General features: G+C 25.3%; 1 protein-coding gene across 2 annotated transcripts in view; it reads left to right on the top strand.

The window, feature by feature from the left end:
* The first annotated feature begins 1188 nt into the window (after positions 1-1188).
* The window catches only part of LOC107449860 (cadherin 88C), a 187651-nt gene continuing 177128 nt past the window's right edge, over positions 1189-11711 (top strand). For both annotated transcript variants that reach the window (XM_043039525.2, XM_043039523.2), the window contains exon 1: positions 1189-1510. The gene's annotated coding sequence lies outside the window, so the exon portion shown is untranslated. The remainder of the gene's footprint in view (positions 1511-11711) is intronic.

Genomic DNA, 11711 nt, shown 5'->3' with positions numbered 1-11711 from the left:
CTATAACCATCTATTTGTTTTCCCCGTGATATAAATAATCAAATTTAATATTGTAGCTATAAAGAATAAAAGAACTGCACTGAGAAAAATATAGTCACAACTACCAGAATCAACCAGTTTCTAGCTCTATGGGACCACCAAAAAGCTCGGTAATTTTTACCGAAAAACCTTAGCTACGATTTCGGTAAAATTAAACAATAAAATATGGGTTTATAATATGTGATGTAAGTTGGCAAATGTGGTAAAATTTGGTAATTTTATCATGATGCTTTAAAGCATGGCATAAAAAACCGTTTATTTGGTTAAATTTACTTTTCAGTTTTGTATTTTTTACTAAATATGTTAAAATAAGAACTGTAATTTTAAAAACAAGAATTTCAGGTAAACCAATACAATTTTAAATGAAAAATTACCAAATAAATGGTTAAAATACAGTACATTTTAGTTTCATTAACCAAAATTATAAATTTTTTCACCAGAAATGTCATTACCATACAGCAGGGTAGTTTTACCAAAAAATTTTTCTTATCCGTTTACAATTAAATGGCGTATAAATAAAACGACCTATAATTGAGAAATGAATAAACGGTACTTTACCATATTAAAATTAGAAAACGAATGTTATGAAAAATACATTAAAATAGTCACATTAATAAAAAATACTTTAAAATGATCACATTATTAAAAATAATCAAATTACTTTACAGGAGGGAATAAACTAAGTAATAAACGGTTTGTAAATTGAGATTTAGTTCGTCTCGACTCCTTGATAGGTAATTATTTGCATATAACAAATGAAAAAATATTAGGATGCTTAAAGTTAAAATTTCTTAAGTTTTATTAAATTTTATATTATTATTTTAAATACTATGATCATTATCATACTGTCGTCTTAAAAATTTCAGATATATTGCTATTAATAATAATTTGTTAATTAAAAAATTAATTCATTAGTTATGAAGTTTACTAATATTTATGCTTAATATTATTAATCATATATCATATTTAATCCTTATAAGTCAAAAACTTTTCGAACTTATTGTGGAAGCTCTAATCATCGTCAGCCTTGTTCTAAAATGAAAACGAGAAACTGTCTCCCTTAAGTACGAATGTGACAAATCAAAACTAAAAAAACTGTCCCCTGCTTTGGCGTTAAAATAGATATATCGACAGGAACTAAGGTTGTTTGGAAACCTGGCAACCCCTAACTGTCAGGTAGAAACGGTGGGGAAAATACATTCTTTTTTTTTACCTTTCTTTTTCGGCTTAACACACACGTTCTACCATATCATTGTGTATAATATGAGTGCAAATCTAAAGAGTTCAGGCGTCGGTGATGATGAAGAACTAGTTGCAACTAAGACACCATCCAGAGAAGAAGTTCTTCTTCCTAAGTAGCTTCTTTTCTTCAGTTTTGTGTTCAGCAAGTTGCCGATCAGAGGAGCATTGAACGGAACAAAAAGCCGTTTGGGATATACGGCAGTGGAAGACCAGCGCGTGCAATGACCAGGTAAGTGATCCTTCTCTGCGTGGAGTGTTTTTATTGCCATTCGTTTAAAATTAATTTGTAGGAAATATCGTTTGCTAAATTTATTGTTGGTTGGTTTTGTTTATGGAATTCGATGGAAAAGAAACTATTGTTTTATATATCAGATTTGTTATTTCTTTTAAAAAAAGACCGGATATGATCTCGAAAATTAAACTTTCGAAGTAAATTTAAATTTTTACTTAAAAGTTCTCATCATGTTTACATTTATTATTGCCTTTATGTTTTTATTGCCATTCGTTTAAAATTAATTTGAAGAAAATATCGTTTGCTAAATTTATTGTTGGTTGGTTTTGTTTATGGAGATGTTCGATGGAAAAGAAACTATTGTTTTATGTATCAGATTTGTTATTTCTTTTTAAAAAGATCGAATATGATCTCGAAAATTAAACTTTTGAAGTAAATTAAGATTTTTACTTAAAAGCTCTCGTCATGTTTACATTTATTATTGCCATTATGTTTTTATTGCCATTCGTTTAAAATTAATTTGTAGGAAATATCGTTTGCTAAATTTATTGTTGGTTGGTTTTGCTTATGGAGATGTTCGATGGAAAAGAAGCTATTGTTCTATGTATCGAATTTATTATTTCTTTTTAAAAAGACCGGATATGATCTCGAAAATTAAACTTTCGAAGTAAATTAAGATTTTTACTTAAAAGTTGTCGTCATGTTTACATTTATAAATAAAGCATAATAAATTTGAAAGGAAAATTGCGGAAAATTAAACTTCTTATAAGCTCAACAGCTTCAAATAAAATATATTTAGATACATTTTTATTTATAAATCGAGTATAATTGTTTAATTGCAAAAAAAATTTTGCATCGTATAAAATTAAAATATTTAATTAAAAATTTCTTAGTTATATTTATATTCTACTTATATAATCATTCAGATTGTTAAACGCTGAAAAATTTTAATCAACATGCTTTGATGATAGAAAGATTGGTGGAAATTTTATAACATATTAATATATATTATTAATAATTGTAGGCATTTTTATAAACGCAAGGTTTTTAATAAAAAATCATTGATTATATTTTTATTCATAAGAAACTTAATTATTTAATTTGAACAAAAGAATACTGGTCATAATTAAGAAAAAATAAACATCATATAAATGTAAAGTTTTCAATTAAATGCTCCTTAAAAACATTTATATTTATAAATAAATCATAACTATTTAATTTCAGGAAATACAGTGCAGATATAATTATGAAAAATTAAATTTTCTATGTATTTAATGTTTTTATCTAACGATTTCTTAGTTTTATTTATATTTATGGCTTAAAACATAATTATAAATTTTATTTAATAAAGCCTGAATTTTCTTAATGAAAAATTAAATTTTTTACGAACTTAAAATTTTCATTAAAAAATTTTCGATTACATTTTCATTTAAAAGTAAACGCCTAATTATTTATTTTGATGAAATGAAGACCAGGAAAAATGAAAATTTGTATTAACTAAAAGTTTCTTTTTTAAATCCATCAGATATATGCATATTTATAAATAAAAATAGTAGTATAATGAAATAAGACTAAACTTAACCAAGAGATTCAGTTAAAAAAAATTTGATACATTTGCTTTTATATATATTATTTATTATAAAGAACTGAATAAACGCAATATATATGCATAGTAATCAGCAATTACATAACACTCATACAAAGAAAAGATCACTTTTGTTTTTAAAAAAATTATCTGTATAAAGGAATTTATCTAAGAAAAACTTTAAAAAATTACAGTTGTTAAAGAAATCCAGTATACTTACTATGATTTTTAAACTACAAAGGATTCTTTTAATTGCCTGCAAAATTTCTCAATTATCAAACATTAATTTTAAGTAAGTAAATTTGAAAAATTATATTCTAATTTTCAAACGGCTTAATTTTTTAAATGTTTTAGAATAACTTCAAATTAAAACCACCATCTAAAGATTTAAGCAATCAGAAATAAAAAATATGAATATTTTTATAACAATCATCCAAGGAACTTATTTATAATGTTAGAGTAAGTTAGTTTTAATGGAAGAACATTTCAGAAATGATGATTGAGTTTTAGTATTATCTATCTATTTAGTTTTGAAATTAAAGAAGTTAACTCAAATTGTCATCTAAAATATTTTACTTTACATTGATATTGAGTAGTGCATAGTTTTTTTGCCGGTGCACGATAGTGCACCGTATATTAATTTTTATTTCAAAGATTTAAGATTTTTAAATACATAGAGCTATTTCAAATTCATTTGAATTAACTAAAATTACATTCTCTTCACTTACTAGGAATAAATTATAGTTATCTATATTTTTTAAAGCGACAAAAAATATGTACAAATTTATGACGATTTCAAATGTGAAGTGTATTTTCAGAATTTTTATTAAATGCTGTTTGTCTGTGGTTTAAGTATTTGTGTGTACTATTATAACCTGTTAAATGAGGATTTTTTGTCAGTACTTATAGAAATAATATCATTGGAAGTTATATTGACTGAAAATCACAGACATAATACATATTCCTTTTCATTCCAAATTGGTGTATAGGGCTCCAATCATAACTTTCCATCTCACTCTATATGTGGCCAGATATTCTGCCTCTCTCCATATCTTTCCTATTGTTTTCAATTCGTTTGCAATCTTCCAAGTATTTTTAGGTCTTCCTCTTTTTCTATTGCCCAGAGGTTTCCAATTAAAAACTTGTTTTACTTTAAATTTTTCAGATTTACGAAGAACATGACAAATGCATTTCCATTCATGTTTTTTAATTTCCAGATCAATCGGTTTCTGTTTTCCTTTTATAAGGATTTTTTGTATTACAAATTTTATGGAACCACTTGATACGCAAGAATCCTTTTAAACAGTTTTCACGTTATTTCAATTGCGACCCAGTGCTATGTCTCAGATCCATATAGTAGGACAGAGTTAGCATTACTATTGAAAATTCGATTTTAATAAATATGAATCTTATAAAGTTTCAAAATAATATTTAGTTTTCAACTTGTGCAAAATAATAGTTTTGTATGGGAAATTTAAATGATAAATCACATGTTATTGAATCATATGATGCGTGAAAATAGATGAAATCCACAAACCTAATAAACACTGATGTATTTTCTTCCAATGATTAGTTTTTAAATGTACAAATATATAATTGTACATATAAATATTGTATGAGTCTTTAAACAATCGATTAATGTGTAATAACAATAAGTAAAAATTTTTAAAAAAACAAAAGAAGCAGAAGTTTCCTCTGCGTTTTATTTTTATTAATCCACGTTAATTATCTGTATTTAATAATAGTTTTCTGTTTTCATAAAAAAAATTATTAAAACAACTTATGTGTATTTCATGCTTAACAATTTTTTATTTAATTTAATATTTGTAAATAGCATACTCTGACCTAATTGCTTCAAATTTTATTCGAAACATTAGTTATAAAGTGATTTTAAGGGCGTAAAAACATTGATTATTTTTAAATTTTATTTTTACTTGAATATTGTATTTTTTACGAAGTTCCCAAATGCAAATTAAACATTCAATTTCATCAGTACTTAGCAAATATGAAAACATAGTCGATCTTATAGCCGTTAAAATTGGAATAAAAATGATAATTATATTTATAACTTTTTGGCCTTATCTTGCTCTAATTTAAATCATATCTATTATTATAAAGAAATAACTAATTAGTTCTTATCTTTATTTGTTTTTATTTCTCTGTAAATAATGGACTCCAATCAATTGAGTTTTTGAAGGAAATAAGCTTATTTGATCATTATTGCCATTAAATCATCTATAAAAATGCCATTAAAGCACCTATGAAACTTTAAATATATTTATTCATTATTTAGCTTATTTATTTCAATAAATGAAGCACCACTTCTAAATTAAATTTTTTAGGCTAACTTAAACACCGGGAAAACAAAGAGCAAAAAAATTATTCTTAACCTATTTTTCTTGAGGTTTGGAGGTACCTATATTTAGAATCCCAAATTTTCTTGTTATGCATTAAATATCACCAAATAACTTTTTCGATGAGTGCTCTAAATTTAACTTATAAAAATACAAATGCTTCTATCATAAAGAAAAATCATTACTTTACAAAATCTGATTTGTTTCTGATAAATGAATTCGAAATAAATTTTAAAAACTAGTTTATAATGAATAATTGTGAGAAACCAGTTAAAATCAATTACTTTTCTCTTTAAATGATGATAAAAATAATAATAATTTCCTATTTCTATTGTTAATAGACTAGATTTTGCGAGTAGATGACTTTTAACCCTAAAAGCTTCATTTAAATGAGCATTTCAAATTATTTTTCACTTGCAGTAGTTTTCACTCTGAATAGAAAGTAGGTTAATAGCTTCACTCATCAGGAGAAACTGAGTGTTTTATATTCTTTATTTATTTGCCATCATTTTATGTTATCTTAAAATAACATGATAGAACGCTTTATTTATGACTAACATCATAACCTACAGATTATATAGATGAGTTCAATGCAGGGGTTGGGATTTCGATAGTTGGTCGCCAAATCACTAAATTATTAAGAAACAGCAATTTCTGAACAATTTTGCGAATGCAATTTTCAGATATAATTATTCGAAAACATAAAAATGCGATAATTTAGATGCATATTTTCTTTTAATATTTTATAACCCTCGTTGAGCAGCCGACTCAACATTGGGCTTACGACTACTTATGTTCAGCTCCGTAACCATGCTATTTTGAACCCAATCCAGAAGACGAGTGAACTCCTGGATTAGGTTTTGGGAGAAATTTACCTTAGAGGAGTATTTTTATGGAACTAACCAACATTTGCGTTACATGGAGAGGAAAAATACGAAAACCTCCCACTGTTATCACAGCAAGGGGACTCTAACCCATGATCCGTCTACCACTGAGGATATTTTGCCTCAGCACTGTGGTCGGTGCAAGCCGGATGCGGAATTCATATCGATCATGTCATCGCTGGGATTCGAACCCGGTTCACCTCATTGGAAGGCGAACGCTCGATTCCCTGAGCAGTTATGGCTCAATTTAGATAGATAGTACAAATTCAAAGTTGCGCAATTTAAATTATTCATTAGCGAAGTGACTTCAGCTGCGTACGTTGGCAATACCCATCACGTACTGCTGTACAATTCTTCATCTTATATAGTTCCCTACTACTTCCGTTCCAACTTTGAAAATACTTTTTTAAATCACCAACTTTATAAATACTTTATTAAAGACTTTATCCTGTATTTATCTGTTTTTTTTTTTTTTGTTTTTTTTCTTTGTTTAAGAATATTCCCTCCCTCCCCATTTAAATTTGTATAATCTATGTTCAATTAACTAAATATAGAAAGCAATGGTTGATTAGCTTGCTATAAATGTGATTTTGAGTGAAAATGTAGTAAATGTTAACTGAAATATAAGAATAACTTAAAAGTGCTCACATTTTTCGGCAAGCAATCAATGTATGCCTTATGATCAAGGTCAGATTCTAACCCTACTAAAGCAATTTTCATTTTTATTTTAACCATAATGAAATGGTGTTTTTTAATGATTTTTGTAATGGTGGAATATTAAAAAAATATTTTTTACTGCTTATTAATATGCTCCATGTTCCCTTTGGTTACTTTCTTGTAAAAGTTATAAATTTTTTAACGAAAAGAAAATTTCTATGAAACTACTACTCTAGTAATGCTGAATTATAGCATATCGTCTCCTCTTGGGATATAAATTAATTTAATGAGAGTTTTCCTCAAAATATTTATTAAAAAAATAATATCACTGTATTTTTAATGCTTTCTTAAAGGGTTTTTTTTTAAATTCTCGAAAAAATAAATATTTGTAAAAAATTTATTAAAATATTAATTATAATCAATTAAAATTTGAAAAAAATCTTTCATTATTTTAATTGTTAAAATAATTATTCAAGAAATATTTCAAATATTTATTAAGTAAATATTTTAGCCCTATAATTGAAATGTTTTTCCTTGAGTTTTTTTCACAAATGCTACCAAAATAATAATAATAATATTAAAATATAAAAAACGTTGTAATTAAAATTTTAAATCTCTCGCTAAATTAGTTTAAAAAAATCTCTCATTAAATTAGTTAAAGTTTATACTTATTGCAGGAAAAAAAATATTAAGCTTTGGTTCAAAACCAATATTTAGAAAATGTTCCTTAAAAATGACACTTTATAACACTGCTAATGTAAATGATGAATCAAATGGCAACTTTACTTCATATAAAATATATTTTCTCAATTTAAATTTAAATTCAATTAAGCAGAAAAAAAAATTACTTCTATTTATAACAATAAATATTAATTACTTGAAATTTACTTATTGCTAGAAAAAAATATTAAGCTTTCATAGCCAATATTTAGAAAATGTTCCTTAAAAATGACACTTTATTACACTACTAATGTAAGTTATTCAGATGCATGAATCAAATGGCAACTTTACATCATATAAAATACATTTTTTAAATTTTAATTTTAATTCAATTAAACAGAGAAAAAAATTACTTCTATTTATAACAATAAATATTAATTACTTGAAATATCCTTATATATTACTTGAAATATACTTATTGCTAGAAAAAAAATATTAAGCTTTGGTTCATAGCCAATATTTGGAAAATGTTCCTTAAAAATGACACTTAATAACACTACTAATGTAAGTGATTCATGTGCATGAATCAAATGGCAACTTTGCTTCATGTTAAATATATTTTCTAAATTTAAATTCAATTAAACAGAGAAAAAAAATACTTCTATTTATACCAATAAATGTTAATTACTTGAAATATCAGCACAATAATTATATTTTTAATTAGTGTTTCGTAATAATTTAAAAAATTATTTTTTTAAAAAATATATATAGAGGGAGAAATCCTTTTTACTTTTTAATTTTAACAACTAAATCTAATTACACAACGAGTAATCCAACATCTATCTTTTTTTAATGCCGGAAAGTAGACAATTAAAATATTTTCTATAGTTACATTTTACCCCGCAACACCAAATGAGTCTTTTTTTTTTAATTTTTATGATTAAAATGACGTACACGTGTTTAAAGTAATTAGGAAAAATAATTGAAAACGAAATGCAACGCTCCTTATTACAATTTATGATATTAAAAATTCCAATTACTCATTATTTGTATTGTACTATTTGCAATAATTATATCTTTATACCATATTTCATTCTAATTTTTTTTTAAATTAGGAATTTATAACTTTATTTCCAATCAAACACATTATTTGTATGAAAGTGAACAAATCATAAATTTTTTGAAATTTTATGAATTTAAAAATTTTAAATAGAAAAGTGGTTTTCCTTCTTTTCTCAGCGAACAAAATCTATTATTAAATTCCAGAAAGTGACGAGTTTACAATCACAACTAGTCTATAAAAGGATGTGACAAAAGTTAATTTCGTCCCACCCTTCCAGGTTTATGACAATCTTGTTACAAAGGTCCAGTGATATAGGGCTTTTTATTATATAAGAGAACAATTCAACACATTTGGGCGTATATCATTATCATTTATAAAAATCATGTTGCTGAAAACTCCAACATTAACAATAAACGTAAAATTTCAAAAAATATTGTCATTCAAAACATTAAAAAGAAATGCGTACATTAATAAAAGCGTTTTTAGTGATATAACTAAAAATAAAAACGGAAAAATTGAAAGATATCCTTCCCTAAAAGAATTTTAAAAATTAAAGAGAGATTTAAAATAATTTCTGAAGCTCATAAAGATAGATGAACGGCTTCTAACTTCATAGACAAAGACATCTTTATTGATGTTCTGAGAATGATTATCGAAAATGAATCACAAAGCTAAAAACCAGAGTAAAACTCTTAAAAGTGGAGATTATTTGTTATACGAGCACATAGGATTTGCATTTCGAGAAAAGTATAAAAATATGCTGACCCATAAAAATAGCAATATAATTTATGAATTATGCATGAATTATGAATGTGAACAAGTTAACAGCTGTGTAAAATTAAAGCTTTAAATGTGTAAATACAAAAATGTATTCATAATGAAAAGAGTTTCTATTCATGTAATCTTGTATGAAAATAAAGAAATTAAAATATACCCAATACTAAAAAAATTAGAAGACAAAAAATAAAAAGATATCTAAAATAATTCCTAAAATTAAAATAATAACAATACATGAACGGCTTCTAACTTCATAGACAAAGATATCTTTATTACTGTTCCGAGAATGATTAATTATCAAAACTGAGTCACAAAACTGCAAATCAGAATGAAATTGCTATAAGTGGGAAAACATCTGTTTTAAAATGTTTTAACTTTGAGTAAATTATAAAAACATGTTGGTCTAAAAAAAACATGTTTTAATGAGCTGAGTACAGTTTCACACAAGAATAAGCAACTTAAAATTGTTTATTTTAAAAAAAAGAATAAGTTGGAACACGAAGTTTTAATTAATTTCCTGAAAATAGCTTATCTTATTTCTTTAATTATCCCTACTTATCTAGTTTGTTTCCTGTTTTATTTGCTGTTTGATTGATTTTGTTGAATGTTATCACAGAAATTATATAACGCATCATTACCTTATGCATAATTATTATCGTTATATTACAAATAAATGAAGAAAGTTATATAAAATCCCATAATTTTGAATTAATTTCTTTTTATTTATAGTTTACACATAATTCTTTTTAGATATAGACAGTTGTTTATGTAAGTTTTCTGACAAAGGAAACTTCTCGCTTTAAATTATCTTAGATTTTATTGTTATTATAACTTACAGTTTATTTTATTTTATAACCTTCATTGAACAACTACTCTTCTGAGTTTATTACTGCCGATGTTCAACTCCGTAAAAATTTTATTTTTCAGCTAATCAAAATATACACTATTTAAACCATTCCTTTGAAATATTTTGTGTTCTAATAATAACGGTTTACTCGAAACTCTGGTTTTCAAAATTATAGTTCTTTTTACCTCACATTTAGTAAGAAATTTAAAATTTAAAACTGTAAAGTAAATTTCACCAAACAACCGGTTTCCATGCCATGCTCTAAGTTATCATGATAAAATTACCAAATTTTACTGTTAATTATAAAAACATATTTTGTTGGTAATTTTACAAAAAATCATCAATAAAGTGCTTCGGTAAAAATTACCAAGCTTTTTGGTGTTCCCATAGATCCTGAAATATGGTAAATTTTACCATATTCTGGTAGTTTTGATCATGCTTTATTTCTCAGAATGGAAATTAATAGCCGTACTTTGCATTAATATTATTATTATATAAATCATGCTTTCCTTTTAAATTTAATTGTAAAAGTTCTTAATCTCCTGTAGGTTGCAAGTCAACAATTGCAAACCTAATAAAAATAAAGTATCCCTGTCACTGCTGAGATAGTTTTAGAATAAATTATCAAAATAAGTGATCTACTAAATGAAAGATATTCTTAGTAAAAAGTATTTCTAGTTGATGTAACTTCATGATTAACAATAAAATTCGCCAAATTTATTTCATTGGCATTCAGTAAAACTAGTAATCGTAAATACTACACCTATAACTTTTTATACAATCCTATGACACACCTGTCCTTTGTTGAAAATCAATGTAAAAAAATAATAATAATAAAAAATCAGTCGTTAATGTCATTGACTTTTTGGAGCATCACCATAGCGCGATTGTTCTTAGTTTGCACTTAAACGTTTAAGACTCTTATAAATGAATCTTATAATAATCGATTTTTTTTACATATTTTACGAACGTAAAAATGATAATGCGACTCAGGGCATTAAAGCAAGCTTTTGTAGCAACTTATAAACATTTTATATCCATATGCTATAGCATTTAAGTTTAAAGAAATTTATTTAGAAAAATGTTAGCGATATATATATTTATTACAACTTAACAAAAATAAAGGGTTGAGATCATATTTCTTTATATTAAAACAAAGAGTCTATTCAGAATCCGCAATTATAAATGTAAATATTAATTGTGCAAGAATTTTAAAACACAAAAACAGATGTGTGGGAAGTCGAGGAACAAAAAAATTGTCTTATAATCCGGAGAGTAATTAATAATTCCTGGAATAATTAATAGTAAAAATGATGTCCTAGGTTGGAGGCAATGCCTTTTTTAGAAGGCGTTGTCACGGTTTTATGGATC

The sequence above is a fragment of the Parasteatoda tepidariorum genome, chromosome 10 (assembly GCF_043381705.1).
Source record: "Parasteatoda tepidariorum isolate YZ-2023 chromosome 10, CAS_Ptep_4.0, whole genome shotgun sequence".
Lineage (NCBI taxonomy): Eukaryota > Metazoa > Arthropoda > Arachnida > Araneae > Theridiidae > Parasteatoda > Parasteatoda tepidariorum.
This window is presented reverse-complemented; position numbering and strand designations above follow the sequence as displayed.